At 26.5% G+C, this 27,299-nt stretch overlaps 2 non-coding genes and 1 pseudogene across 2 annotated transcripts; 2 read left to right on the forward strand and 1 right to left on the reverse strand.

Moving 5' to 3' along the window:
- The first annotated feature begins 466 nt into the window (after positions 1-466).
- On the forward strand, positions 467-540 carry Trnai-aau (transfer RNA isoleucine (anticodon AAU)). Its single transcript has one exon. It is a non-coding gene; the product is annotated as a tRNA-Ile (tRNA).
- A 7-nt stretch (positions 541-547) lies between these two features.
- Trnad-guc (transfer RNA aspartic acid (anticodon GUC)) lies at positions 548-619 on the forward strand. Its single transcript has one exon. It is a non-coding gene; the product is annotated as a tRNA-Asp (tRNA).
- A 4,742-nt stretch (positions 620-5,361) lies between these two features.
- Positions 5,362-9,023, reverse strand: LOC145845695 (geranylgeranyl transferase type-1 subunit beta pseudogene; annotated as a pseudogene).
- Positions 9,024-27,299: the final 18,276 nt, after the last annotated feature.

Below are 27,299 nucleotides of genomic sequence, written 5' to 3' on the forward strand. Positions count from 1 at the left end.
TTAAATTTTTGCAATCTATTTTTTAATGAAGTTCAAGAGAAAACTTCTAAATATGACCAAACACAAACCTTCATACGTTGGTTGTTGAGTTCCTGAAGGAAATGAGCGCTGTGTTGCGAGTTAGAACACTGTCATCAAATTTTATATAAGCGCAATTAAATGTAAACACCCATAAGAATTTTTAGTATGTAAATTTCATTAAATGAAAACATTAAATAACTTACAAAATGTATATATAATTTGACAAAAGTATTGTTAAAGCTTTATCTTATATTAAATAATTCTACAAGATTGTGAAACATCATTAGTTTTATACCAAAACATAATTTTAATAAAATTAACTTAGCCTTAAGACTTCACAGTTGTATGGTAAATAGATTTTTTATCAAAATAATTCATTATGGTATTGTTGCGTCATATTTCGCTAGTCAGAATTATACTCCTGAGGAATGCAGCTTAAACGTGTGGCCGGTTAGCTCAGTTGGTTAGAGCGTCGTGCTAATAACGCGAATGTCGCGGGTTCGATCCCCGTACTGGCCACATTTTTTTCTCGTTAGTATAGTGGTGAGTACTCCCGCCTGTCACGCGGGCGACCGGGGTTCGATTCCCCGACGGGAAGATTTCTGCATACTTAGTTTGTTAGAACCGGCATTTTTATCCATTTAGTATTTAATAGTAACAATTATAATATCATAAAGTCTATCAAATATTTTTTTTAATTTATCTAATAGTTTTCTAACAAGTGTTATAAGAAAGAACATTTTTAAGTATATAAAGTAATTAATGAGTTATTTGAATAAGTCTTCGTGGCGCAATCGGTTAGCGCGTTCGACTGTTAATCGAAAGGTTGGTGGTTCGAGCCCACACGAGGACGTACTTTTATTTGTTAGATATTGAAAAATGTGCAAAATTTTTACACCGAGCGTGTTTTCTCGCTTTCACACTTTTACAATAGCTTTAAGTTATTTTAAACGTCCGATTCTTTACATTGAGATTCTGTCTTTTTATTTATACATAAGTATTTATTATCTTTTTTGTTTTTCAAAAAGTTCGTTTTAAGTTACTAGTTAACCTTCAATACAAACTCATTAATAAGTAACTAACATCAAAGCGGATATACAAAAATAGTAGAGTGGCAAAAAATCCTGGAATTTTGTAGAAAAATTGCAAAAATCCTTAAATTTTTTTAATTATAGTTTTTTAACAACTTTGATAAAATAAAAAATTAAAATTGTATCTTTCTTAGACTTAAAAAAAAGTACAGAAGTTATAATTAGTAATCGATATATTATTAGTTAAAATATCATTTTAGTTAAAGAAACTACTTAACTACTTGCATTTTCATTGCTCTGAATGTCAAGTCAGTCAATAAGAGCCTATTTCTGACTGGTCTAACTGAATACAATTTAGATTAAGAGAAAATTAAGAGCAAGAGCAAAATAAGAGCAGAGCCAAATAAAAATGTCTGATGTAATGTTTTATGCCCAATGTTACTTATATTAAATGTTGCAAATTTTGACATACAAGTTTGCCACGGATCGAGCTGAAAAATCTTTTTTTGACTTTTCTAAATCAAACTCTTAATAAAAACCTATTAAAAAATACGTAACTAAAGACTTGAAAGTTTAGCTTGTTTCAAAAACTCAATTAGACCCTAAAAAATGATAAATTGCAAAAGCAAATTATTTTAGAAAATAATATTATCAAAATGCAGTTTTAAGTATCGATAAACTTTTTTTTTAAGAGCATGTTGACATAAATTTCCTAAAATTTTTCAAAAATCCCTATATTTTTCTGACTTTTGTAATTTTTACTTGTTTTTCCTGGCTTTGTGGCAACCCTGAACATATTATTTAATTAAAAAGGTTGATACAAAAAATTAAACAGTAATAAATTTAAAATAAAAACAAATAAAATCTAGATTGTATGGCTATTTATGATATATATCAACATAAAGGCTTTTGAACAATCACATGAGAAGAACTTTGAAAAAGTTGATTAAAATTACTACAGGGCTCGTGCGCGAAATTTTTTTCATTTAGCCTGACTGAGACCAATTTAGCCTGACATTTTCTCAAAGTAAGGAAAATTCCCTTTAGATGTTATTTTAGGTATTAGGGGGTCTTGATTAGTAATATTGTAGTCTCTGATTTCAACCAGCTTTATCTCAAAAATATTTAGAGCTTTAAAAATATGCAAAAAACAACACATAGCTTAGTTACAACTCAATAAAATAAGGCTAAATTGTGAAAAAGGTGATTGATCCCCCCTATGCCCAAAACGTAACAAACTCAGTGATAAGTTTTAAAATAAGTGTTATTACAAACTATTACTAGTGTAACAATTTAATATATATTACTTAACACAGTTGTTCAATTTAATTAAGCACTAAGTAAAAATATTATAACCAGCAGATTTATAATAAACGACGTGCATTGTGGTGTTTTATTAAAATTTAAAATGAAACGCTTACAAGAGTATTAAAAATCAAACAAAAAGCTAAGTTGTTGAACTAAACTGTAATGTTTAAACTGTATTTTTTTATGAGTTTTCACAGTTATGACGTATATAATCTACTCAAAAAAAATAATGAAGATTCTTAAAAACTATTTAGAGATTCAAAAACAAGTTTTAAGCATTTATTTTTACAGATACTGACTGATTTTGATTTTAATAGCTAAACCATTTTTTAGAAATAAGTTAACTTCTCAATTCGATCTTAAAAAGATTTCTCAACTTTTTTTAATCAAAAATTTTCAAGCATTTGAATTGAAAAAAAATAAAAATTCTCAAATCTTTAAATAAAAAAACTGATTTAGCCTGACGTTTTTCAAAAAAACTGATTTAGCCTGACTTAGCCTGACGCGCACGAACCCTGTTTTTGGTTAAACTTTAGAATCCGAATCTAGTCCCAGTTATCTACAAAACTAACAGAAAAGATCATAATTTTTTTAGTAGACAAAAGTCTTTACTTTGAAACTATAAATTAAACAAAAAAAAACAGCCTATAAAAAAACCAATTATCATTAATAAATGTATAGCATGATATACTTTTTTGAATAGAAATAAATTTTAAATGACAGAAAAACATTTACAAGTATAGTTACAAATAAGATAAAATTAACAATAAGTTCACATTGTTGTAAAAGTTACAAAAACAGCTAGTCAGAAAAAATTTAATGACAAATCCAAACATTATTTTTCAATTTGCTTTTATTAAATGATTATTCTCTGACGGAATTAATAAAAACATGTTGAATGATTAATTCATTTTAATTTTTAATTGTTCTTTTTATGACATAACGATATTTTCTTTTGCTTTATCTGCACTTTTTTCAATTTTTACCAATCAGTTTTGTTCTTACTGTTTTAATTTTTGTATATTATCTTTAACGTTGAATAATAAGGTTAGGTTTCTAGTCAGCGGGCAGCCTATTGTGTAACTTTTAACATAATGGTTATATTGGACATAAAATTTTGCAAGCCGCTTTATTTATGTTATTGTATGCTAACATGTAGTTTTTTGTTTAGCACTAAATCACAAAAATTTAACCATGGAATTATTACTACAGTTTGTTAGCAATTTCATTTTTACCAGCTTGTAGAAACTTATTTAATACTTTATCGACTTATTTTCTTAGTAAAAACTTTAATAATCAAAAATAGTGGCCGACCGGATCTCACTCTAAGGCTGTATGTTATCCACTTCTACTCTATGAAAAATGATTGAACTAAAAATCAGAAGTTGTCGGTCTAATTACCTTTAATCGTTAACTGTAACGTAACTAAACGTAAGAAACACTGAAATTAAATCTAAAAGGTAAGCTCTGAATCAAAATAATCTTTACAAAACATTAAAACTAATTTTGTTAAAATACACGTAATAGGTAAAATTTTTGATATAAACATATTGAATATTTATATGCATCTTGCTTCTGATATTTTTAAAAAAAAGTATTCTATATTTTCATGATAACTATAACATAGTTTAATTTAATAATTTTATGATAACTAAGATTTAGTTAATTCGAATTGTTTTTCTAAACCAGATTTTTCCAAACTTTATTTTTCAAAACGACTTCTTTAAATAAATTCACTAAGCTATGGTCCCCTCTACTAAGATTTCTCAAAAAACTACCATTAAAAAACGGCTAAGACCTTTTTTTTTGCTCTTTATCATCAAATCCGGGATACCTAGTGTAATTAAAAACAACGTGCTTGAAAAAAAAGTCTTACCTAAGGTAGTTTTGAAACTTTCAGTATACATTCTGGAATTAATGACAAAGAGCAAAATAAGAAAAAATAAAAATATTTTAAAAGTATTTTAGACTTACACTATATATATCAAAAAAAAATTTTGAAAATTAAACTAGGCATAAAATAAAAAAAAAATCACAAATTTCATTATATCTGAAAATCTTAATTTCAAATAAAACCCGGATCCGGCAGAATACTAATTTTATGGATTCAGTAGATAATTTACAAACAATTTTTGTAATCAAATAATTTATTCAAAACTACTGACTTTAGAATATATTATCAAAATAAAAACTATTTAAATTAGCTTAAAAAAGTAAATAAATATTTTGTTTAAATGATAAATTTTATTTAAACAAACTCATAATAACACATTAGCATTTATTTATCGTTAAGTATGTTATCAAAAAACTATCCAAAATATTGCGAATAAATTTATGATTAGTAATAAAAGTAACTGAAGCTTCTAATACAAGCATGAAATACTTTGCAAAAACTTATATTACAATAGCAGAACTTTATAAAAACATCAGTTACTACACATAGTATGCTATAAAACTTTTTTAATATTTAACACATTAGAAATTTGATTTGAAAAACTTAAATTCAATCCAAGAATTGAATATCTTTTAGAAGATACTTGAAAAATTTAAGTTATAAGTTTATTCATTGTATATTCCAAAAACACTTATTCTGGTATTTAGAAAACATTTAAATCGAAAAAAGGTTAAACTAAAAGCTGTTGTTGTAGTGCAATTTTACAAAGTTTAAATATTTTAACTCAATAATGAAATAAAAAAGGTTACATCATATTAAAGTAGAAACATTGAAATACGAAAATTAAACAAAAGTTTTTAAACTTAATTTAATAACAGTTTTCTAAATAAACTGCATGATAAATTATGAACTCTCTAACTATAAAACTTCAGAAAATTATCATACCTTGAAACAATAAGTACCTAAACTCTCCAATAAAAGGTTGACACGACTTGAAGAAAAACAAGTTACCATTGTTTTAGAGAAGTTAGTAAAAATACTGCTAATTAACCTTGAGTACCTAAAAATATCATTAAGATAATAAAGCTACTTAATATTTGAAAGGCAAAGATGCTTATTAAGAAACAAAACATTTCTAAAACATAAAAACAAGACTTATTTTAAAGGTCAAGAAACATTTTAAGCAAATTAAACTTAGTTTTTTTTTGTTAATTAAAACAAGCCTGAATTTTTTATTTACTCAGAAAAGTTATGTGTGGCAACCATGCTACGAGTTCTAAACGAATTTAAATAGATGATTAATTTTTATTTAATTGAAATTGAATAACTGTTGTGTCATAAATTTGGAACCAGTAGAAAACTTATGTACTCAATAGAGCTTTGTATATCACTCAAAATTATAGAAAGACGGTGCAAAAAAAGTTCTCTTAGTTTTTAATATTAACTTAAGTTTAAAACTTGGAAAAATGTCATGATCAAAAAAATTATCACTTACTTCAACATGTATAAAAATATTTCTGTCAAGCTTGTTTTCAGATAAAATACTTACAAAATTTCTTCTATTAGCAAAAAAGCTTAAATTTTTTCTGAGAAATATACTATCATACTTGCAAAGCATTTTTTGTTTTAAACTTCTCAATCAATACGCAGGTAAAACATTAATTAAAACATACTGAATAAAATAGTAATATGATCGTGCTAAAATGCTTGCGTTCAACATTACAACAAATCAAACATTTTCACGATTTAAACAAGCAGCTGAACAGTTTGGGCACCAGAACGGGCATCAACCCGGCAACCACAGCCACGATCATGTTCTTGTGCTCCCACAAAAACCCCCTGTTGCGAGAACGCCACTTTTCATGCACTTCCGCCATCCGCTCGCGACTCCTCCTGCTGATGTTCAGGCACGGCTCCACCTCCTCCAAACCGCACTCTCCGAGCAGGGAAATCCCCGACAGCCCCATGTAGCTGTGGAGGGGGTCGGCGTGGACCTGCGGCCACTTGCCCATCCCCCCGGTCAGCGGGTCCTGGGTGGAGAGGACAAAGTGGACGGCTTCTTCCTTGGACACCGCGTCGAGGTGGCCGACAATCTTCAGGGTGGATCCGATCCAGAAGGTGTAGCAGGTGTCGTCGTCCTTGTGCGGTCGGCCGTGGAACCCGCACCGCTGCCGCCACAGCAGCCAGTTGGTCAGCTTGTCCATCTTGCTTCCGCCCAGCACCTCGTCCAGCTTGCCCATCATCTTCAGCGAAGCCACCGCGCAGAACGTCGACCCGCCGTGGCTCTCGTTGCATCGTCCCTGGCCGAAACCTGTCGTTTGAAAGTTGATGGGTTTTTCACATCTCGCTTGGTTTTAATACTTTTTCAAAGGTTGTATAGTTAACATGGTATGAGAAAACGCTAGTGATTTTAAATAAAACAGCTGAAAGAATTTTTGAAGATTAAAATATATTTTCAAATTTTTATTGTTACATTATTATACGTTTTACTTTGTTCATATGTTATTCTACAACACTAACCTCCGTCGTAGGAGAAACTGCTCGCGATGAACTCACACGCTTTTGTGACGTCGACGCACGAGAAGTCGTTGAGTATGGTGCACACGCACATGGCGCAGTACATGAACCTCATGTCCCTCTCGCCATTTTCCACGCACATCTCCTTGAAACCACCGTCTTCCAGCTGGAGGGCTCTGATGCCTTCCAAGCAGCCTTTTCTGTTGATGAGTCAGTTGCTTGTTGCGTTAAGAAAAGAAATTGCTGTTTAGCACGTTTTGGTTTATTTTTTCTCAAAATAAGCGCTTGTGTTTATGTCAGTTTTGTTATACTTTCATTGCCTTGTATAAACACCACTATTGGTATCTTAAAAGTGCATACATCCATGTAGTTTATATTATTGAAGTTTGTGATTTAGTTAAAATTTAAGTGAAAATTAAAATGAGTCAATAGATAGAGATCTTTTTAAATATACACTTTATTGCCAATGATGTCATTAAAACAGAGAAATTCAAGTCTTGATGCTAACAAGTTTTACATCAGTGACTTTATACTTAAAGTAAAATACATTATTGACACTTAAAAAAAATACTGAGAAAGTCATGTAACTTGTTATAAATTATAAAAAGTTACTCAGTATAGTACACATTATTACACTCTTAGTTTTTTAATCAACACAACTTCTGAAGTAGTAAAACTTACTTAAGAAACTTTTTAACAGAAGTATCTAATACAGTTAAAACAAAACTTTTTATACTTAATATACGTATAACTAATATATTAACATTGAATTACTAGTCTACATTAACGCTAACAAGTAATAGAAACAGAATCAAAACATGAAAACATTACTTTGCTGAAAAGAAAACTGCTGACTATCTTTGAATCAGTTTTGCTAAAAATAAAGAATGCTAGTATATGACAAAGGTAGCTAAAGGCTTTATGTTAAAGTTTATCTTAATATAAATTAATATATAATGATATCAAAGATTAAATATACACCATAGCTTTACTGAGTGGAAACTTTATTTTTAATTTATTATATTTATTATAAACGAACATGTTCTATATCCTGTATATGATTATTGACTGTTAGAAAATAACACTGAAATAACTTTGAAAAATTAAAACAAATTAGTATGATTTAATTAATAGCTATAAAAGTTGACTTTTAGTACAGGCATCTTACATTTTTTTTAAACATGAATTTGCAATGTCTATAACTGAAAATCTGTTTATAAAGCTATAAAAATTCAATGTTATATAAAAATTATAATGTTATTGTAGTAGTTTAATTAAAATAAATTAAACAAATGTTTGATTGCTTATTATGTAACCTTTGAAAAAAAGTTTTAAATATATTTTCATAATCTTTTTTTGATTGAAAACTTTTGAAGTTTTATGTTTATTAAGCAAAATGTTATGAACACAAACAAATTTTAAATCTAATTTAAACCTACTTTATAAATCACTGTAAAAATATTTTTAAATGCAGAAACTAGCGCATGTAGCAAAAAAAAAATAAATTGGTGATAATTTTAGTTCAAGAATTTTTCTTTTTAACTTGAAGAATTTTTTGATCAACTCTGAGAGTGTTTGATAATTTAAATTTTAAATAACATTTAAAATGATAACAAACCTTTTTTTAAATCAAAGTCTATCGCTGTTAGACTAAAAGTTTTCTCAAAAATAGTTAATAAGCTAGTATAAAATTTAAAAAATTTTAAAGATGCAAAACTTTACTAAATTTGTCTCCATAATATTTATCAAATTTATAAGAAAAGGTAATCAGACATTGTCAAACACAACTAATCAACTCTTATCAAATTATATAAAAAAAAAACAGTTCAATTAATCAACTAAACAAATCTTATAGTACTTAAGATTTAGAAAGGACAAAAAAAAAGTACAAACCTGTCAACTCTTGACAAGTCATCCCCCAATATCAGCAATATCGACAGGGCGCAGTAAGTCATGGCAACGTGGGACGTGTTGTTTCCATTATCACACGCCCCATTAGAATCCCCTCCCATGAAACCGCACCTGTGCAAGTTGTCCCCGCTCTCATTGGATACTATCTGCAGCGAGTATATCCAATCGACAAGCTCTTCCTGATCTTTCAACACGTGGAGGGAATCCAACACGTCCAATGCCGACACGCAGAAGAAAATGATGGTGAGGCGTTGCGAGTCGAGCACACACATCTGGCTGGGCAGGGTGTTGAGGACCCGCGTGAAGTACTTGACGTGCTTCTCCTTGTAGAAATCACTCATGTGTTCGTTTTAATTTAAATTTTGCAATAATCTGTATGCAAAAGGTAGAAGTAGAATTTGATATAAGATTTTTTAAAGAGAATATTATACTTAGTAAAAGTAGAAAAAAATCCCATGACCTCAAAATTTACTACTTAACCTATCAAACTAAAGAATACAATGCTTTATCATTTTTTGTTAACTTTTAACATTTTCTTTTTAGTAAACTGATTAGTCTATATTTGCAACATGGATATTTTGTTTAGAAGATAAGACTTAACATAATTGTTCTCAGTAAAACCTGGGTAAAAATAAAAAGCAGATGTATGTAAGTGAACTACTATATCTATTTCCAAGTATAAGTATATTTTTCATTTTTAGAAAAAAAAAACTATTTTGTTGAGATATGAAGTAAAATTATTTGAAATATCTTCATCAGTCAACTTACTAAGTGAAAATAACAATGGTATATGTTCAAGTACAAGTATATATAAATTGTGGAAAGCCTCAAGCTATCACTTGTATAACTTTATTATGTTGTTAACTATTTGACTTTTGAGGGTATCACTTTGCTAAAAATTAAATGTTGAGGAAAATGTGCAGGTTTAATACTATAATGTAAAAGTCTTAAAAATGTTGTACACAAACTTTGAAACAAGAGTCTGGGTTAGTTTAGTTGATTCACCTAGCCAAAAAAAAATTGTTATGATCAAAAGTGGTAACACTTTTTTAAGTAAACACTTTTCAAAAAAATAGAAATAACTGTATGATGTGTAATTGTCTGAAACTGCTTGCAATATTTGCTTGTAAAAAGAGCTGTTAATTACAACTTCATAGTTGAAATATTTTTGGTTTTAATACAGATAAAGCATAAGTTAAAAACAAAAAATACATTGTGTAAGATGAATAGAATTTACTAATTTATAATACAATAGATTAAGTTAAAAAAATTCAGGACCAAGTAAAATAAATGACCCAAACTTTTGACAAGTTAAAAAATGACCTCGAAAGTGTCATTAAGTAAAAATAATGATCCCAGATATATTTTTACAACAAAAATTAACTATTTTCAATTAATTTTCACTTTGGTCACTTTTGCAACAATAAAAATTTTGCAGGAATAAAAATAAAAACTTATCAAAAAATACCAACCAAGGATGAGGGTTAAGGGTAACAGTAATAATAAAAAAATATCGACCAAAAGTAAGGGGTAACAATGATAGTTAAAAAATAGTGATATTAAATATGTATACACTTATAATATAAATAATAATTTTTAATTACTGACCAAGTGTAAGGGTTATGGGTAACAATGATAATTAAAGAATTAAGTAAAAATAATGAACCCAAAAATTGAACAAGTAAATAATATGTCCCTAGAAAAATTTGGATTGAGTAAAAATAATGACCCAAAAGTCATTTATTTTACTTGATTTCAAAAACAAAAACAATAGTAAAATCCAACAGACAGATATTTCAACTTGTTGTATGGACATGTGATAAAATAAAATAAATTTAAAAGATCACTTACAAACTTTCTTGTATGAACTTGAGTCCCTCACTCCTATACCTCAACTCAGTTTCAGAAGGAATTCCATCTTCAAAACTAGATGTTTTCTTCAGACCAGCCTTCTCCTAATACCAAATAGGCTTGCTCAGTTTATAGAAGGTTTTTTGGTGATGACATTAAGTTGGTTTTAATATATTTTCTGTTAGAAGTTTAATAATTTGTAATACTAAGCTTTTACTTGTGTTGGGTATCTTGATAAAAATTTTCTTTTTATATAAATTAGTTTGTCTGTTTGTACTTAAAAGAATTTATAATTAGTTGTATGGTTTGAAAGTTTCAATGAGTTTAAAGATAAATTTAAGTTAATATAAATGAAACATTTTAGACCTCACAGCTCACAAGTAGTTAATGTTCATAACTTTTCAAAAACAGACTAAGTTCTAAGACATAATTAGTCTAGCAACATAAAAAGTTTTTACAGCAGTATTATATCAGCACTTATTTAATTAAATAAACCAAATAAATGAGTTATGAAAAATTTAAACCGATAATATTTGTGGCTTAAAACTGAACTTGAACAATTTCAGAAATATCTTAATATAATGATGGCACAATCATTCATGAATATTTTGATAATTGTGTCTTTATTTAGCATTCACTCACTATGAACAATGTGGCTTTTTATTTTCTACCTGCTTCAAAAAGTTGTTATATCAGTGACTACAAAAACTCAGTAGTTTTGGCAAATATGGCAAAACGATTGAAACTAAATTATAACTAAAATGAGTTTGCAAAAGTAAAGTGTAATGATATTACCTGATGAAAATAAAGGCTTTAAGCTAAATATAATTAATCTTATGCAAATTGTTAAGTAATAAACATGTTTAAAGAAAATAGAAAAAAAAAAATTGTAAAATTTAGAGTTGAGAACTTAGTTTATACTTTTTTATGAAGTTGTCAATGTAGTTTATATGAGCACAATGAATTACTGTAGCTTAAATATTAAACAATACGTTCAACCAATTATCTTTACTGCAGTAAAAAATGTAGAAATTAAGAAAAACTTCAAAAGAACAAACTGAAATGAAAATAAAATATAAACAATTTATTTTTTACCAAAAAAAAAAGTATCTAAGGTTTAACATTATGTAAAATAAAAAGTATTTAGTGATCGAAAAAGCTAAAAACCACCCTGCTGTGCTAAGATAGTGTTTCAATTTGTAGTTTTTATGAATTTTGTAAAATCTTACATTTTAATGTGACATCACAACTAAATAGTGTTTTGCAAAATTATTTTTTTCAATGAATATTCATTTGAGAAAAGCACTTGTAGTAAAAACAGCTCTAGATGCTGTAAGTGTAAAGTAACTCTAAATCTTTTTTTTTCTTTTTTATACTGTCTATGTGAGCTACTTAAGCAAACTCTATTTGATTGTCAATATTCTTGAAGATAAAACTTGATAGTTGTGGCTCATTTTATCTTCTAAAAATCTTATGTTTGTACATTGTGTGAGTAAGTTTAAGAAAGCATTTGACCTAGTTTGGGAACCAACAGTCTTGAAAGTTTATGTTGATAATCTATACTATTTCTCATGCAAATTCTTTAAAAAATGTTTTTAATTTATCTTCTAATTCATCATATAATGCATTCATTGTACTTACAGTCTTGAAAGTTTATGTTGATAAAATATACTATCTCTCATGCAAATTCTTTGAAAAAAGTCTTTATTTTATCTTCTAATTCATCATATAATGCATTCATTGTACTTACAGTCTTGAAAGTTTATGTTGATAATCTATACTATTTCTCATGCAAATTCATTGAAAAAGTCTTTATTTTATCTTCTTATTCATCATATAATGCATTCATTGTACTTACAGTCTTGAAAGTTTATGTTGATAACATATACTATCTCTCATGCAAATTCTTTGAAAAAAGTCTTTATTTTATCTTTTAATTCATCATATAATGCATTCATTGTACTTACAGTCTTGAAAGTTTATGTTGATAATATATACTATTTCTCATGCAAATTCTTTGAAAAAATTCTTTATTTTATCTTTTAATTCATCATATAATGCACTCATTATACTTACATGATGCTATAAAAAAATCATCAAGAGGCTTTAAAAACTTGCATCTCAGTCTTTGAAATCTTTAAAACATCATTGTAAAGTGAACTGAGTAGAAAAAATTTAAAAGAATTCTTTTGAAAATCTTTTGAACTTCTGTAAAATTTTAAAACTTCTAGGTTGTTTCAAATCCTTTGTCTTTATAAGTTGTAACTGTAGCTTTCTCCTCCATGTTGGGTTTAGGCAATGGATCACACTTTTTTGGATTCTGATTGAAGATTAGTACCTACTACAGCAGCTGTTGAGGTTAGTTTGTTTAATAGTTAATCAGGTTGTTTTAATTTGTGCAAAACTTAGTATTTTTTGCTAGGGTTACCAGTCAGACTATTGAATATCAAAGTTAAGGATTTTTGGATATTATAATAAAACTTGATATTTTGTCTCAACTTTTTACTTATTAATATTTGAGTCCTTTTGTTACTATTAAGTTTTTGGAGTGCTCATCCTTGAATAACATAAAGCTTTAGATGTTAATTAAGTTTTGCACAAATTCAGACTAGCACTTTTATTAACAGAATGGTAATCTTGGTTTGTACCATTAACGTATATTTGTCTTGTTGGGCTTCATTCTCCTAAGATTACTTGGCTACCTCAATAAAAAGCTTAAAGAAGACTCAAAAATAAATAAAATCATTAAAAAGTAGCAACATTTGTGTTAAAATTTATGAGCTTGTATAAAGAAGTGTTGTATTCATGAATGAAGCTCAAAGAGACAGTAAGCTAAATGTAGAAGTTTATTTACAACATAAAATTCAAGTTAATTAATTTTGATTGTATTAATGTAGTTTATATATTCATAGATTAATGATTTGTAAAAAGAAGTACTTCTTAAATTGTGCATAAAAGATAAGTAGCAAGAGTAATTATAAAACAAAGTGTTATTAGTTTCATAGATTGTTTTTTTTACAAAAGAAAACAGTTAAACCATATCAGGATTAGGTTTGCTAGTAAACAAAATGTTCCAAAATTGTAAGTTTACATTCATATATTTACAAAGCAGTTCACAGCAAGCAAAATTTAAAAGTTGTTAGTGCATATGTGTATTGGGTTTATTCTTACCTTTGTTTAATTTTTTTATTCTTCTATCACTAACTTCTTTCTCTTCTTTTATCTATCAATAATTTCTTTTGTTCATATGTTTGCACTAATAAGCTTTTGACAACAACTTGCTGTACTGTTTTTTATGTATATGACAAATTTAAAGACTAAATTTTGGGAATACTATAAATATTAGTTTAATAGAGCCATGAAGATTTTAAGTGATGTTAAATGCAGAGTATTTAAGATGCAAGTATTTGACAAAATTTAAAATGAACTACATGCTACCAAACATATGTTATTGACACAAAGTAGTATGGTTTAACTGTTTTAGTTTGTGACAATGTATAAAAAAGATAAATTGAAATCAGAAAATGTCTTTATTTTATATGCACAATTTAAGAAACAGACAATAAGTTGTTTTAATTCAATTGTTAGTACACTAAGCATTCAAAGTTTAAGTCTATTATTAAATATATGAAGTAAATTAAAGACTACCAGTTAGTAAATAGTAATGGTAGTAAAAGTGCATGAGAAACCTTTGTAGTTAATAGATTGGTAGATAGTTACTTAACAATTAGCCCAACGTAACTGTCATGGAAAACTTTAGCTTATGTAAGTTACATGTAAAATGATATCCTGTAGTAGGAACAGTACAAAACTGAAGTTAAACAAAAAAAACAAACAATTTTTTACATTATGTTCTTTGACAAAAACATATTTGTTACTGAAATCTAAATAAATTCAACCTGTTTAGTTGAATCTTAAGTGTTTATTTATTTTTGAATAACTAAAGTTTTATACTGTTTTGAATAGATTATAAAAGTAAATCAATTTACGTAAGCAAGTTAACTGACTATTGTTTGAATATAAATAGAGTACAGTTCAATCATATAAATAGATTTGTGTATGTACACATTTAAAAAATCTGTAGTTTCATATTAATCTTTCTTTTTTTATTTGCTTTATTTTCTGTCATTGAAAAGCACACCTATCTATGAGATTGATGAACTGTTTTCTATGTACATGTAAAACATTAGGTAATTAACTAGGATAATGTAATATCTTAAACTATATTCATTTAATTTAGGCTGTACTAAACCATAACTAAAGAATGCAATTATAACTAAGTCAATACATCTATAAGGTTTATTCTAAGAAGTACGCACCCGCATTAAGTACGCACTAAATTTTTTTATTTCACATTCCCTGTTACAAGTAAAGGTTATTTTTAAGAAGTACGCATCCACGTAAGGTACGCACTAAATTTTTAAGCCCCCACACCCATATTTTCAAAAATGGGGAATCCCCCAAACCGAAAACATAGTGAGATTTATTGATGGAGATTATTTAAATTTATTTTTTAAGGCATTTCGCCGGCTCCGCCGGCGAAAAATTTTTCACATTTTTCCTTTTCCCTTTTTCTCCACGGCCTTACTTCTTGAAGGCCACCTTTTTCTGTCAAATGGACCGTGAGTAGCGTAACTGTCAAACAAATATGTGTTGTATTTGTACGGTCTTTATCTGTTATCTTTTACTAACCTTGAGCTTATATGATCTAATTTATCAATGTATAACCATTAAAGGCCTGACGGTAATATCGGTTGATAGTTTATTAATTATTGACTGAGTGGTTTTGTATTGGTGAGTTTGAAAAGTAAGTTTTAGGTAGCGGACAAGAATTAAAAAAAAACAAAGGGCTACGGCCGGTCGATGACACGGTGCTTCGCACCTGTCATCTCTCCGGCCTGCCCTTAGTTTTTTTTTAATTCTTGTCCTTTAGGCCCGGTTACTCTGCTGGTCGGCACCCCTTTTAGTTATGACTTGGATGTACGAGTAAGTGTGCTAGTACTTCTAAGTCATAACTAAACTTAGTTTTCACTTAAAGTTAAGTTATAACAGACTAATTTCAGTAAATATTTACGCCTTAATTTGTATAAATAATTTTTAAAATTACACACTAACAAAATACTGTTTTTGTACAACATACTATTTTCACTCTATCGTTGTATGAAAGATAACAAATAAAGCCTTCTACAAATTACTCATAGGCGTAAGTAGATTACTTACTGAGTTTTAAGCGTTGTCAGTCTAAAAAGTGATGGGGCAAAATATGCTATTATTATTAGTTAATGTAATACATTGAGTTCTTAACAGTACAAATCATATACTTTTGTAAGTAATGTTGGCAATATAGTGTGTATGTCACTTATATAGAAACTAAACAAAAGTTTTCAATTTACATAAGTAAATACTTACGTCTTAATTTGTATAAATAATCTTTAAACTTATACACTAACAAAATACTGTTTTTGTCCACAATTTTTCAAGTAATTTTGTGTTTTTTATTTTTGTGTATCACAATTATTACGTCATAACCAGTTAGTCTCATACTGTATAGACTTAATAATCTTTACTAACACTACAGTTGTGTATTTGATTATAGTTTATTTAGTTGTGTTTTAAAATGCTCTAAACTTTCAAGTTAGCAAGAGCAACTTATTTATTTTATAAATACAGACATTAATAAGATTAGTTATATACAAATAATAAGTATTGGATAAGGTGTATCTTAATTAAACTAATACATGTAAGTCTTAAAGTTTTATTGCTACGTAAAGGTTAAATCAAAATTACAATCAACTCTTAATACTTAATCAGTAAGTATCATCTTGTTAACTATAAATTTAAAACATTAAACTGTTTCTTTCAAGTAGTAATTGCAATTCAAATAAACATTTCGGTTAACCTTGTTGATGTTTTCAAATAAAGAAGACATTTCGTCTATGTAAAATAAAAGGTAAATTTTTTCTCTCAACTGTAGAAATACCTCGGCTTCTGCCTCACATTCTTATTATTATACTTCTTTTTTAATATACTAGTTTTAATACAGGTCAACTTTATTCTTGTCATCAAAAATGTACTTCTAACTAAACAATGTCAAGTTCTTTGGGAATTTTATTGTATTTAAAATCTACCTTATAAATCCTGTATAACTAATTTTATATTTATCTCCACAATAAGAACAGTTAACTAACTTCTTCTGCTATGTTTTTATCGCCGATCTTTTCTCAACATTTTTGAAATTTCTTATTTCTTTTATGACCAATATAAAGTTCAATACAATTAGGTAACTGTTCTTTAGTTCTGATTTTTTAATTTCTGCAATATCCTTGTTGAAATAAATGACTTAATCAATAAGTTATTTAGCATAATATAATAGTTTTATATCAGTACTATTTTATTAAACTTTGGTAGTTTTTTAATTTACCTATTAGTTTTATTATTAGTGAATTAGTATTTTAACTTTTAGTATAAACTCTTGATATTAATTAATTTTTCGTAAATTCTCGGTTGAATTAATCATTTTATCATCTTGTTGAGATACTATTTTATTTTTAGTTTATTTCCTTACTGTTTCTAAGCTTGTAGGATTAGTTCTTAAACATTTTGGTTTGTTTAATTATATTGAAGTTGCTGCAATTATATTGAAGTTAAAGCAATTTATTTCGGGGTTTTCCAAACCAATTTCTAAATTTTACCCTTGGCACGACTTAAAAAAATAAACTCCCTTTACTGTTGAATTACCCATTTACGTTTTCAATTTCTCACTGTTTTTTGCCCCCTATAAAGGGCGATATTGTCCGCTTAAGAAAAACTCTGATCTAAACAACTTCCATTCCGTTTTCTATTACTAGCTTTTCCAACGATTGGGGTTTCAGTTTAACGTCATTAAAGTAACTGTAATTTTAATTTTTTATCTGCTACTAAAAATCCAAAAGCAATTAAATGCACTAATTTGATATTTTATTCTTTTGTAATAATGTTTTAGTCACCAATAATGATTTAAGCGCTTAAAATAGGTCCTAAAAAAGGATGAAGAGTTATTTACGCCACGCCAACTCACTTCTACTACTTTGATCTGTTTTGCTATTGTTCTTTAAGCCCCGTCACTCTGTTTGTTGGCACCCTATGACTTGGATGTACGAGTGAATGTGCTCGTACTTCTTAGCGCAACTAAACTTGATTTTAACAGGGCTGCCACTTTACCTGGAAAAACCTGGAGTTTGACAATTTAGGCAAAAACCACTTAAAATAGTATGGAATTTCTAATGGTTTATATGTGTTTAGTAGTAAAATTTTGATTTTACTCAAAACATCTATCATATAAATAGAAAAGTTTTTTCATAATAAAACTTTTTATTTGTTAAAAAACATACTTAAAGTAGCTTTACAGTATCTTTTTAATATTTCTATACTACTTAACACAGTTTCTTACCTTAAACTTAACTTTAAACTAAAAATAGACCCAAAAATGTGTATTTTTAAAATCCTGAAAGAAATTCGAAAAACTTTTTAAAAACGAGTGGCGACCCTGTTTTGATACTAATATTTAAATCATTGAGTATAACAGACTAATTTCACACCACGTTGTATTTATTGATGACAGATAAAGCTTGTACATGTTACTCATGAGCGTAAGTAGATTACTTACTTAATTTTAAGCGTCGTTTGTCTTTAAAAAAAGTGTTTGGGCAAAAAATGCTATAATTGTTAGTTAATGTAATACATTGCATTCTAAAAAGTACAAATCATATACTTTTGTAAGTAGTATCTTTGCAATATTGTGTGTAGGATATTTATGTCACTTAGATGGAAACAAAGCTAAATTTTTCCATGTACATTTCCCGTTTACATAAGTTAATGTTTACGTCTTAATTTGTGGAAATAAATTTTGGCCATCTTTAAAAATTAGACACTAACGAAGTACAGTTTTTGTCCACAATTTTTCATGTATTTTATTATTTTTATTTATTTATAATCGTTACGTCATAACCCGGTAGTCTTATACAGTTTAAACTTGGTAATTTTTACTAACACTATATTTGTATATGTAATATGCATATTATGTTAATAATTAATACAGACACTAACTTATTTAGTAAATTAATTAAACTAGCTCTTAATACTTAATCATTAATTAACATCTTGTTGCGCTGGTTTATATGACTATTTCTAGTTTTATGTCACAAACAATATATGTTAATATCTATAAACTTAAAAGATTAAACTGTCTTTTCAAGTAATAATTACAGTTCAAATATACATCCCACTTAGAGGCTTTATGAGTTATTGTTTAATGTTATTATTCAGCTGTAGTATATGTTGTGCCATTTAAGTTTTTGGTCTACAAGGTTGTGTATATCATACATTATTTTTGCTAATGTCTTATCTAATCACAAACTTGCTGTTAAGTCACTTTAAAAGAATTGAATCTTCTTAGTTTGTATGTTTGAAAGAGCATCAATTTAATATAAATAACTCGGCCGTAACACTGTTCTGTTCATATTTAAAATAACAAAAGAATTTTACCTATTATATAGTTAATTCCAATTATTAATAAATATTTTACCTTATGTCTCAAACAATAAACGGTTTTTAAAAAATAAAATCGATATGTATGACCTTATTTTACACTAATATAATGACTCTAAACCAAATACTTATAAAACTATGCCAATTAAGTAACCATTTCAATTTCGAGGTCGTATTTTATTTTAATTGTTTAGTTGTTTATAGTGCCATTTAGTTTTATAAGATTGTATAAATAATGATCTTATTTTCTGTCAATTAGTTTGAAAATTTCCTTAGTTTTACATGTTTTAAAGCTCGTTTACTTGGTTTTAACTTTTCTGAATCTATATTTTTTTACTGTACTTTTTTTGAAATTTATATATAAAGAAAGGTTAAAAAACTGTGATGGGGATTTATGTAGCCTTATATTCTTTAGTTTTAAATCATTTACGGGTCAATCTAAGTCTTACCAACAAAAAACGAATCATGTTTTAGTTAATGTTTCATTAGTTATTACTGTAGAATTACTTGAAAGTTTGTTTAAAAAAAATTGGTTTTTCATGAGTTTGTTCTAAAGTTTGTTTATAAGTCTAATTCGTTATTATATTCTAAGTTTATTTTTTTCTTGATTTAATTCTACTTCGATAAATTTTGGTTTAAAAGTGAGTTTTATAGTATAAAGTGTGTTTTACTCATGGTTTAGCTATATTTTTAGTTAACACTTCATTGTTTTGTTGGTGTTTCTGTACAATAACTTTACAACTTAAATACCATGGTTTATTTGAAAACTTTTCCACGGGTTCTCTTTAGTTAATAATATTTGTAAATAGTTTTAGTTCTTTTAGATGCAAGTAATTAAGCATTTTCTCTTAAGCGCAAATAATTTTCAATCAAGTTCAAATTTCTCATGATAAACGTCTTAGTTTGTCCACATAAAACTGTATGCATTTAAAAAGTAACGAAATATCTTTTTTTATCCATTTAGTTTAGGTGTTTTAGTTGAAATTCATTTAGTCTTATTACACACTATTATAACGTCATCATATAGTCTTATTAAGTATGTTATTTTTCTCTAAATTTTAATAACATATGCTTTAAAGTGTCAAGATGTATTAATGAAGAGCTTCTTTTAATGTTTTATCATTCACGTTCTAGTTTTTTCTTAGTTATTGTTATTCGTTTGTTAATTATTACACTTGTTTTTGTTTATTATTAATGATCTGTAGATGATCTACTTGGTTGGTTTGATTTTGGATGCAATTAAACGTTAGTATAGTAGAAATCTACGCATGTGTTTATACTTAATTTAAGTGAAGCAGTTGTTTACGGATTTGATACTGTTTTCCTTTAATTTCACTTCATAACTACAAATAATCCTGCTTTGTACTACCTTATCTACTTAGACTATTTACTCTACATCTAATTTTACTAAAAAAGTCTGTTTATTACCAATATAAAATTCAATTGAATTCCTAAATCTAGTTTTTAAATGTCTGCATCATACTTGTTTAAACGAATTGCTTACCTTACAAAGTATTAACTAAAGATTTTAGTTTTAAATGAACCAACTTTTACTAAGCATTCAGCGTTCAATTGACAATGGTATTATGGCAACTCTAGTTCGTAAATTTGCCCTACTTTTGTCAATATTTACGTTATTCAATCATTTCAATTTGAATAAATATTTTTTTAGCATAGAGCTTTGAGTTAAGATTCATGTCTTATTCGTAATTAAATATACTTATTCTCAACAAGACTAAAATTAGATTTAATTTCGTATTTTTAGTTGGTATAAAACTGTTTTGTTCGTATTACTGTGATGTTAACTAAAATTTTCTTTAACTATGGTTTCTCTTTAATCAATCTAATACAGACATATATATTTTTTGTACTATTCTCCTATTATTTTCAGAACGTACTGATTTTTAAATTAAAGTTTGCTCTTAGTATTTTATCATTAACTGTCATCTTGTCGCGCTGGTTTATATGACTATTTCCAGATTTATTCTTAAACAACATTTAAGTTAAACTCACAGATAATAATTACAGCTCGAATATACTTCCTATTTAAAAGCTTTGTGATTTTTTAGTCTTAGTTTCACGTCCTGTAAAATGTATTAAGTCTTCTACCGCCAAACATTATATGTGTCTCTAAATTTGAAAATTTAACGATAGCCAACTTAACTTATGTCTTTATTATAATCAAGGCCAGTTCAGAAACCGTTTTAATTTTGGGGTCTAGTTTAGTTGTTGTTTACAGTAATTTTGATAATTCCATATAGAGCCAAGTTTTTTTTTGTATTTCATACACAATGGTCTTGTCTAAGTTGTATTTTTGGAAAATAAATACTACTAAATTTCTAAAAATAAGTACTACATTTTGAGTCTTATGAAATCTAAACTGTTTGGTTTAACAATGCCTCAATATTTTATGCATGTTTCAATAACTAAAACAGTTAACTAAATGTTATGTTTTATTGCCCATCTTTTTTTAACGATTCTGACTATTCATACTTCTTCTGTTTATCACCAATATAAAACCAAATGGAATTAGGCAAATGTTTCTTATTTCTCGTTTTAAAGTCTGCAAGTTTTCCAAATGTAACTACTTCGTTGTAGCACTCAATGTAAACAATGTAGTTTCTTCTAATTTTATAGGGACGTTTACCATTGGATAAGTATTGACTTAAAGTTAAACAAAACTCAGAATTAGTTCAAAAGTGAGTTTTACTAATGATTTATTTTTTCCCTCTCAAAAAAATTAGATAAAATTTTAGTCAATATTTCATTGATGTTACTGTAGAGTTTTTTAGAAGTTTTTTTTGATGTTTGTACAGGTTCTTAAATGAATTTTCTAATGTTTATTTGTAAGTCTAATTTGTTATTATACTTTAAATTTATTATTTCTTAATTTGATACTCCTTTGATAAATTTTGGTTGAAAAAAGGTTCCTGGATTGAAGTGTATGTTTTACTCATGATTTATTTTACCTTAACAAGACTAAAGTCAAATCCAGCTTTATATTTCTAGTTAACACTTGATTGTTTTGTTGCAGTAAAATTATTTAAAAGTTTATTTAAAAACAAATCTACGGGTTCTCTTCAGTTAATGATGTTTGTGTATAATCCTAGTTTGTTGTTACATTGTATTTTTTTGTCAAGTAATTTAGTACTACTTCTAGCCCAAGGTTAATTATATATATTTATATTTAAGGTGTATTTTGTATTTTTTGAAAATCTTATAGGGTCGTTAAAGGTAGAATAAATATTGATTTATAAATAAAAAAACTCTAGATTAACTAAAATACATGTTTCACTCTTAACGACATTAAATTGTATCAAACTTCGTATGTTTAGATAGCTTATGACTGTCAAATTATTTGAAATTTTGTTCAACCTGAAGTAATAGCGTTATTGTTAATTCAGCCCAAAGCTAATTATATATTGAACATAATTTTATTTTTTTTAACAGACAGGTTTAAACTAAAAGTAAAACTTAATGTTTTATAGTATATATCCTTGGTGTTGTACTATGAATGATGCAGTTTTATAGTAGACAACCTTGGTATTATTCTATAAGTAACACAACAGTTTTGCGTTGTAGTTTAGTTTATTAGTATCTATCTAGTATTGTAATTTAATTATTTTATGGTATTTACTGCTAAGTCTCATAAATAGCAAACAAAGTTTTAGTTAAGTATTTAGTTATACTTTAGATGTTTGTTTATAAAAGTCAGTAAAAAGTTGTTCATGTCACTTTTTATTTTAATTTCAATTAGATAAACAGTTAATACTACGTATTTTTATAACGTAAATTTCATAAGCAACCACATGGATTAATTTCACAATAAAAGCAATGTTTTAACGATTCAACAGTTTTAAATAAATATTGTATTTAAATTTGTTAAAATTAATTTGTAATCGATTTTAGATATTATATTTTAGTAGCAAATGATAAGACAAGAGTGACTAACTAAAACAATAGCTATTTCAATTACATTATGTTACAGTTCGTCTATTTATAAAAGTTTACACCAATAAGTCTTGTTTTCACGTAGACTAAAATTTAATTATATCACTATTTTAGTTTAATTACAATAAAATTTTAACAACTTATAATACTTGTTAAAATTTAAACTAGCCTTAGCTCTATGTTACCAATCTAAGAAATTGACAATATAGACTACATTAGTAATGTTTAAGTAAGTAGTGAGAGTTAATTTATTTTCATTTTCTATATTTATACTTATTTTTGGTTTAAAGCTTTTCTTTGGTCTTAAAACAAACATCATATTATACTGTTAGTAAATTATTAAACTTTCCATTTTATTAGTTATTTTATTGTAATATTTTTTTACCCAAATACTTTTAGATCTTCTTAATCGTTGAAATGACGTAACAATCAAATTATCTGATTTTAATTTTATTTATTCACTTCTTTTACTAAAGCACTATATTTTTTTTTCTTATAAACTGTTTAAATTTTATCTTTTTATTAAATCAATTTTTTTAGTTATACATGACAATCAAAACCTTGTAAAAAACTGATTAATAATAATTTTAATAATAGTAATATATCTACTTAACGTTTTTTAAAGTTCAGACTTATAACTTACTAGTTAATAATGAATTTATAACTAAATGAATAAATATTGTCTTGAAGTAACATCGTTTAAGTTCAACATCGTTTAATAAGTTAACTGTCTTTGAAAGGTATAATAGCCTCAAAGTTCGTAAAAGTTGTATTTATATACTACTTTTTTATTCATCTATGGTACTGTGCTTATTCCAAAAAAAAAATCTTACTAGCTATTAATGAATTTATAACTAAATGAATAAATATTGTCTTGAAGTAACATTTAATAAGTTAATTGTCTTTGAAAAGTATAAAAAGCCTCAAAGTTCGTAAAAGTTGTATTTATATACTACTTTTTTATTCATCTATGGTACTGTGCTTATTCCAAAAAAAAATCTTACTAGTTATTAATGAACTTATAACTTAATGAATAAATATTGTCTTGAAGTAACATTTAATAAGTTAATTGTCTTTGAAAGGTATAAAAAGCCTCAAAGTTCGTAAAAGTTGTATTTATATACTACTTTTTTATTCATCTATGGTACTGTGCTTATTCCAAAAAAAAATCTTACTAGTTATTAATGAACTTATAACTTAATGAATAAATATTGTCTTGAAGTAACATTTAATAATTTAATTGTCTTTGAAAGGTATAAAAAGCCTCAAAGTTCGAAAAAGTTGTATTTATATATTTACTACTTTTTTATTCATCCATGGTACTGTGCTTATTCCACAAAAATAATCTTACTAGTTATTAATGAACTTATAACTTAATGAACATTTATTGTCTTGAAGTAACATCGTTTAACAAGTTAACTGTCTTTAAAAGGTATAAAAAGCATCAAAGTTTCTTTAATGTTGTATTTTTATAATACTTTTATAATCATCCATGGTAATGTGATTATTCTAATAAAGTATTTTCGGTCTTATTGATAACTTTTTATTTTAGGCATAAGCGCTACAAATATTTATATACAATTTAATAATATAATAAACTAAGTAAGTTATATGCACTTTAATTATCATGAAAAAATAAATAAAAGTGATGCCCAAGAAGATGATAAAAGAGAACCTCTATACTTTAACCATGTAAAAACAGAGATGCTTTGTATTTTTGAATACATACATAAGATTGAGCCTATTAATGTGCTGAATTTTATTTTAACAGTAGTTTACAATCACAAAAAAAATCAATTGTATTTTTTGAAATGTTCTATTTGTCACTTTATAGTACTGATGGTACTTATTAAAAAAAATTAAGTATTTAAAAGTAATACATTTAATGAAAATAAAAACAGTTTACCTTGAACAAGAAATATATAATTTTTTTATAATATTTTTAAACGTTCTTCAGTGTAATCACTTTAAAATGTTTGAAAGAAACCACAGCTTTATACAGTAAAATATTATACTTTTGTTTTTAGTAGTTTTGAGATAAGTACACTTTATTATAAAGTATTTTGTTATAAAACAATGTTTCATTCTACCAGAGATCCTCAGTTTTATATTTTTAAACGATGCTTTTTTTCAAGTGTGTATTGGTTTTAAGAACAACTTATAAACACTTAAATCTAAGAAAAAAAAAACTAAGTTAAAAACTTTTGATATGTACTGGCGTTTACATAAATAAATTTTTTGATTTGGTAACATCTAAAAATATATGTTTATTTTTGCTTTGTACAATGTCAAACTGTTTCGAGTAAAGGTTGACAATATAAAATATTAATACCAATAACAGCTTGTTCAAACATATGGTTTTCTACGATTATTTATGTTAGCATTTTAATGGTTTGTTTTTAGCTAAGAATCTACACTTAAAATAATAAAGTAAGCGACACTTTATTTATCGAAATCATAGTCACCAAATGATAACATATTTTGTTTTTTTTGGTTAAAACTACAAAACTGTAACCAAAAAGTTAATTCAAGTCTTAGTGATCCTGAAAGTTATATTAATTTTCACTTGTTCCATTAAGTCAGTTTTAATTAAAAGTTTATAGGTCAGCGTAAACAGCATGTGCTTAACAGTTATGCAATCGATAAATACTTTTCTATTAAATGGGTAATTCTATACAACTTTGCGTTGAGAGTTCAACCAAGATTCTTTTATCAATGTGATCGGCTCGCAAAAGACTTTTCTGATGAATCTAACACAAACCTAATCGAATAGTTAAACTTCAAGTTAAACGAATTATGAAACACAATCAAGCATCACAAAATATACTAGAAATTTAAATTAAATTACAAGGGAGATTCATTCAAATTCTATTAAGCACATTTTTTTGATAAAAATACATACATTACAGTATTTAAAACGGAACATTGCTTATAATTGTTAAGCTTATAACAATGTTGGCTCAGTAAGAATTTATTATAAAATATCAGCTTTTTTCTTTTAAATGTATTGATAAACTCTAAGTAATAGATCTAACTTAGTTGCTCTAATTTGATGTTTGTCTTTTACAATGTGTTTCTATTTTGCTTTTACAAATAAAAAGACATACAACAAAAACTAGTTTTAAAACATTATGTTTGACTTTTTTTTTAAAGTTAAAAGCGACTGTCGTTATTAATCATTAAATTTAGCTTTAGTTTAAGTAGTAATTAACATCAACTTGATCAAAAGTTTTCTTAATAATTTTAAAATTCAGCTTAATGATTTTTTTAGTTTTTGTTTTAAAACGTGAGTGAAAACTAATTATTTTTATTTTCTACGTGACATTATTTTCTTATGTCTTTATAAAGTACTAGTCTTTAGCTAGACAGTTTTTTTATAAGCATAAAAAGAAGTTTCAAAACAAAAATTCATAAAAAAGTAGTTTTGTTTGACCTTTTTAGCTTTCTAACGTAGGTTAAAAGCGTCTATTGTTATCAAATCTTTCAAAAAAGTCATGATCTAGGAAGTAATTAACATCAACTTAATTAAATATTTTTAAAACAATTTGTTCTGTTTATTAGTTCTAAAGCTTTAAAAATAATTTTTAAACGTGAAGAAACATTAATTGATTTAATTGTCTACGTGATTTTATTATGCCGTGTTTTTAAAAAATCATACTCTCATATAGATTGTTTTTGTTTATACGTACTTTTGTATGTGTTGTAAAAATAAAATATATTTTTGAAAACAAACAATTAGTATCCTACTTCTAAAAAAATCGTTCTATCTATAGAATATAAATTTTAAAATTAATTTAAAGACAATTATTGTTAGAAGAGTAGAAGAAGGATAAAAAATTCAGGAAGTAAACTAATCATTATAAATATAAAGTTTAATTGAGACCTCAATTTAAACGAATCATGAGATGCTTTATAATCAAGTATCACAAAATATACTTAAAATTTAATATAAATTACAAACGCGATTATTTAAAATTGTATTAAGCATATTTTTTTGATAAAATGATACTAATCATTATATATATAAAGTTTAATTTAGACCTCAAGTTAAACGAACTCTGAGAAGCTCAATAATCAAACATCACAAAACATATTATAAATTTAAATTACAAACGAGATTCATTAAAAATGCATTAGGCTTTTTTTTTGATAAAAATAAACCAATCAATATGAATATAAAGTTTAATTTAGACCTCAAGTTAAACGAATTATGAGATGCTCCATAATCAAGTACACAAAATATACTTCAGACTTAAATTAAGTTACAAACGAGATTTATTAAAACTGCA

Source organism: Thalia democratica, unplaced genomic scaffold, assembly GCF_965202585.1.
Source record: "Thalia democratica unplaced genomic scaffold, ktThaDemo2.hap1.1 HAP1_SCAFFOLD_138, whole genome shotgun sequence".
Classification (NCBI taxonomy): domain Eukaryota; kingdom Metazoa; phylum Chordata; class Thaliacea; order Salpida; family Salpidae; genus Thalia; species Thalia democratica.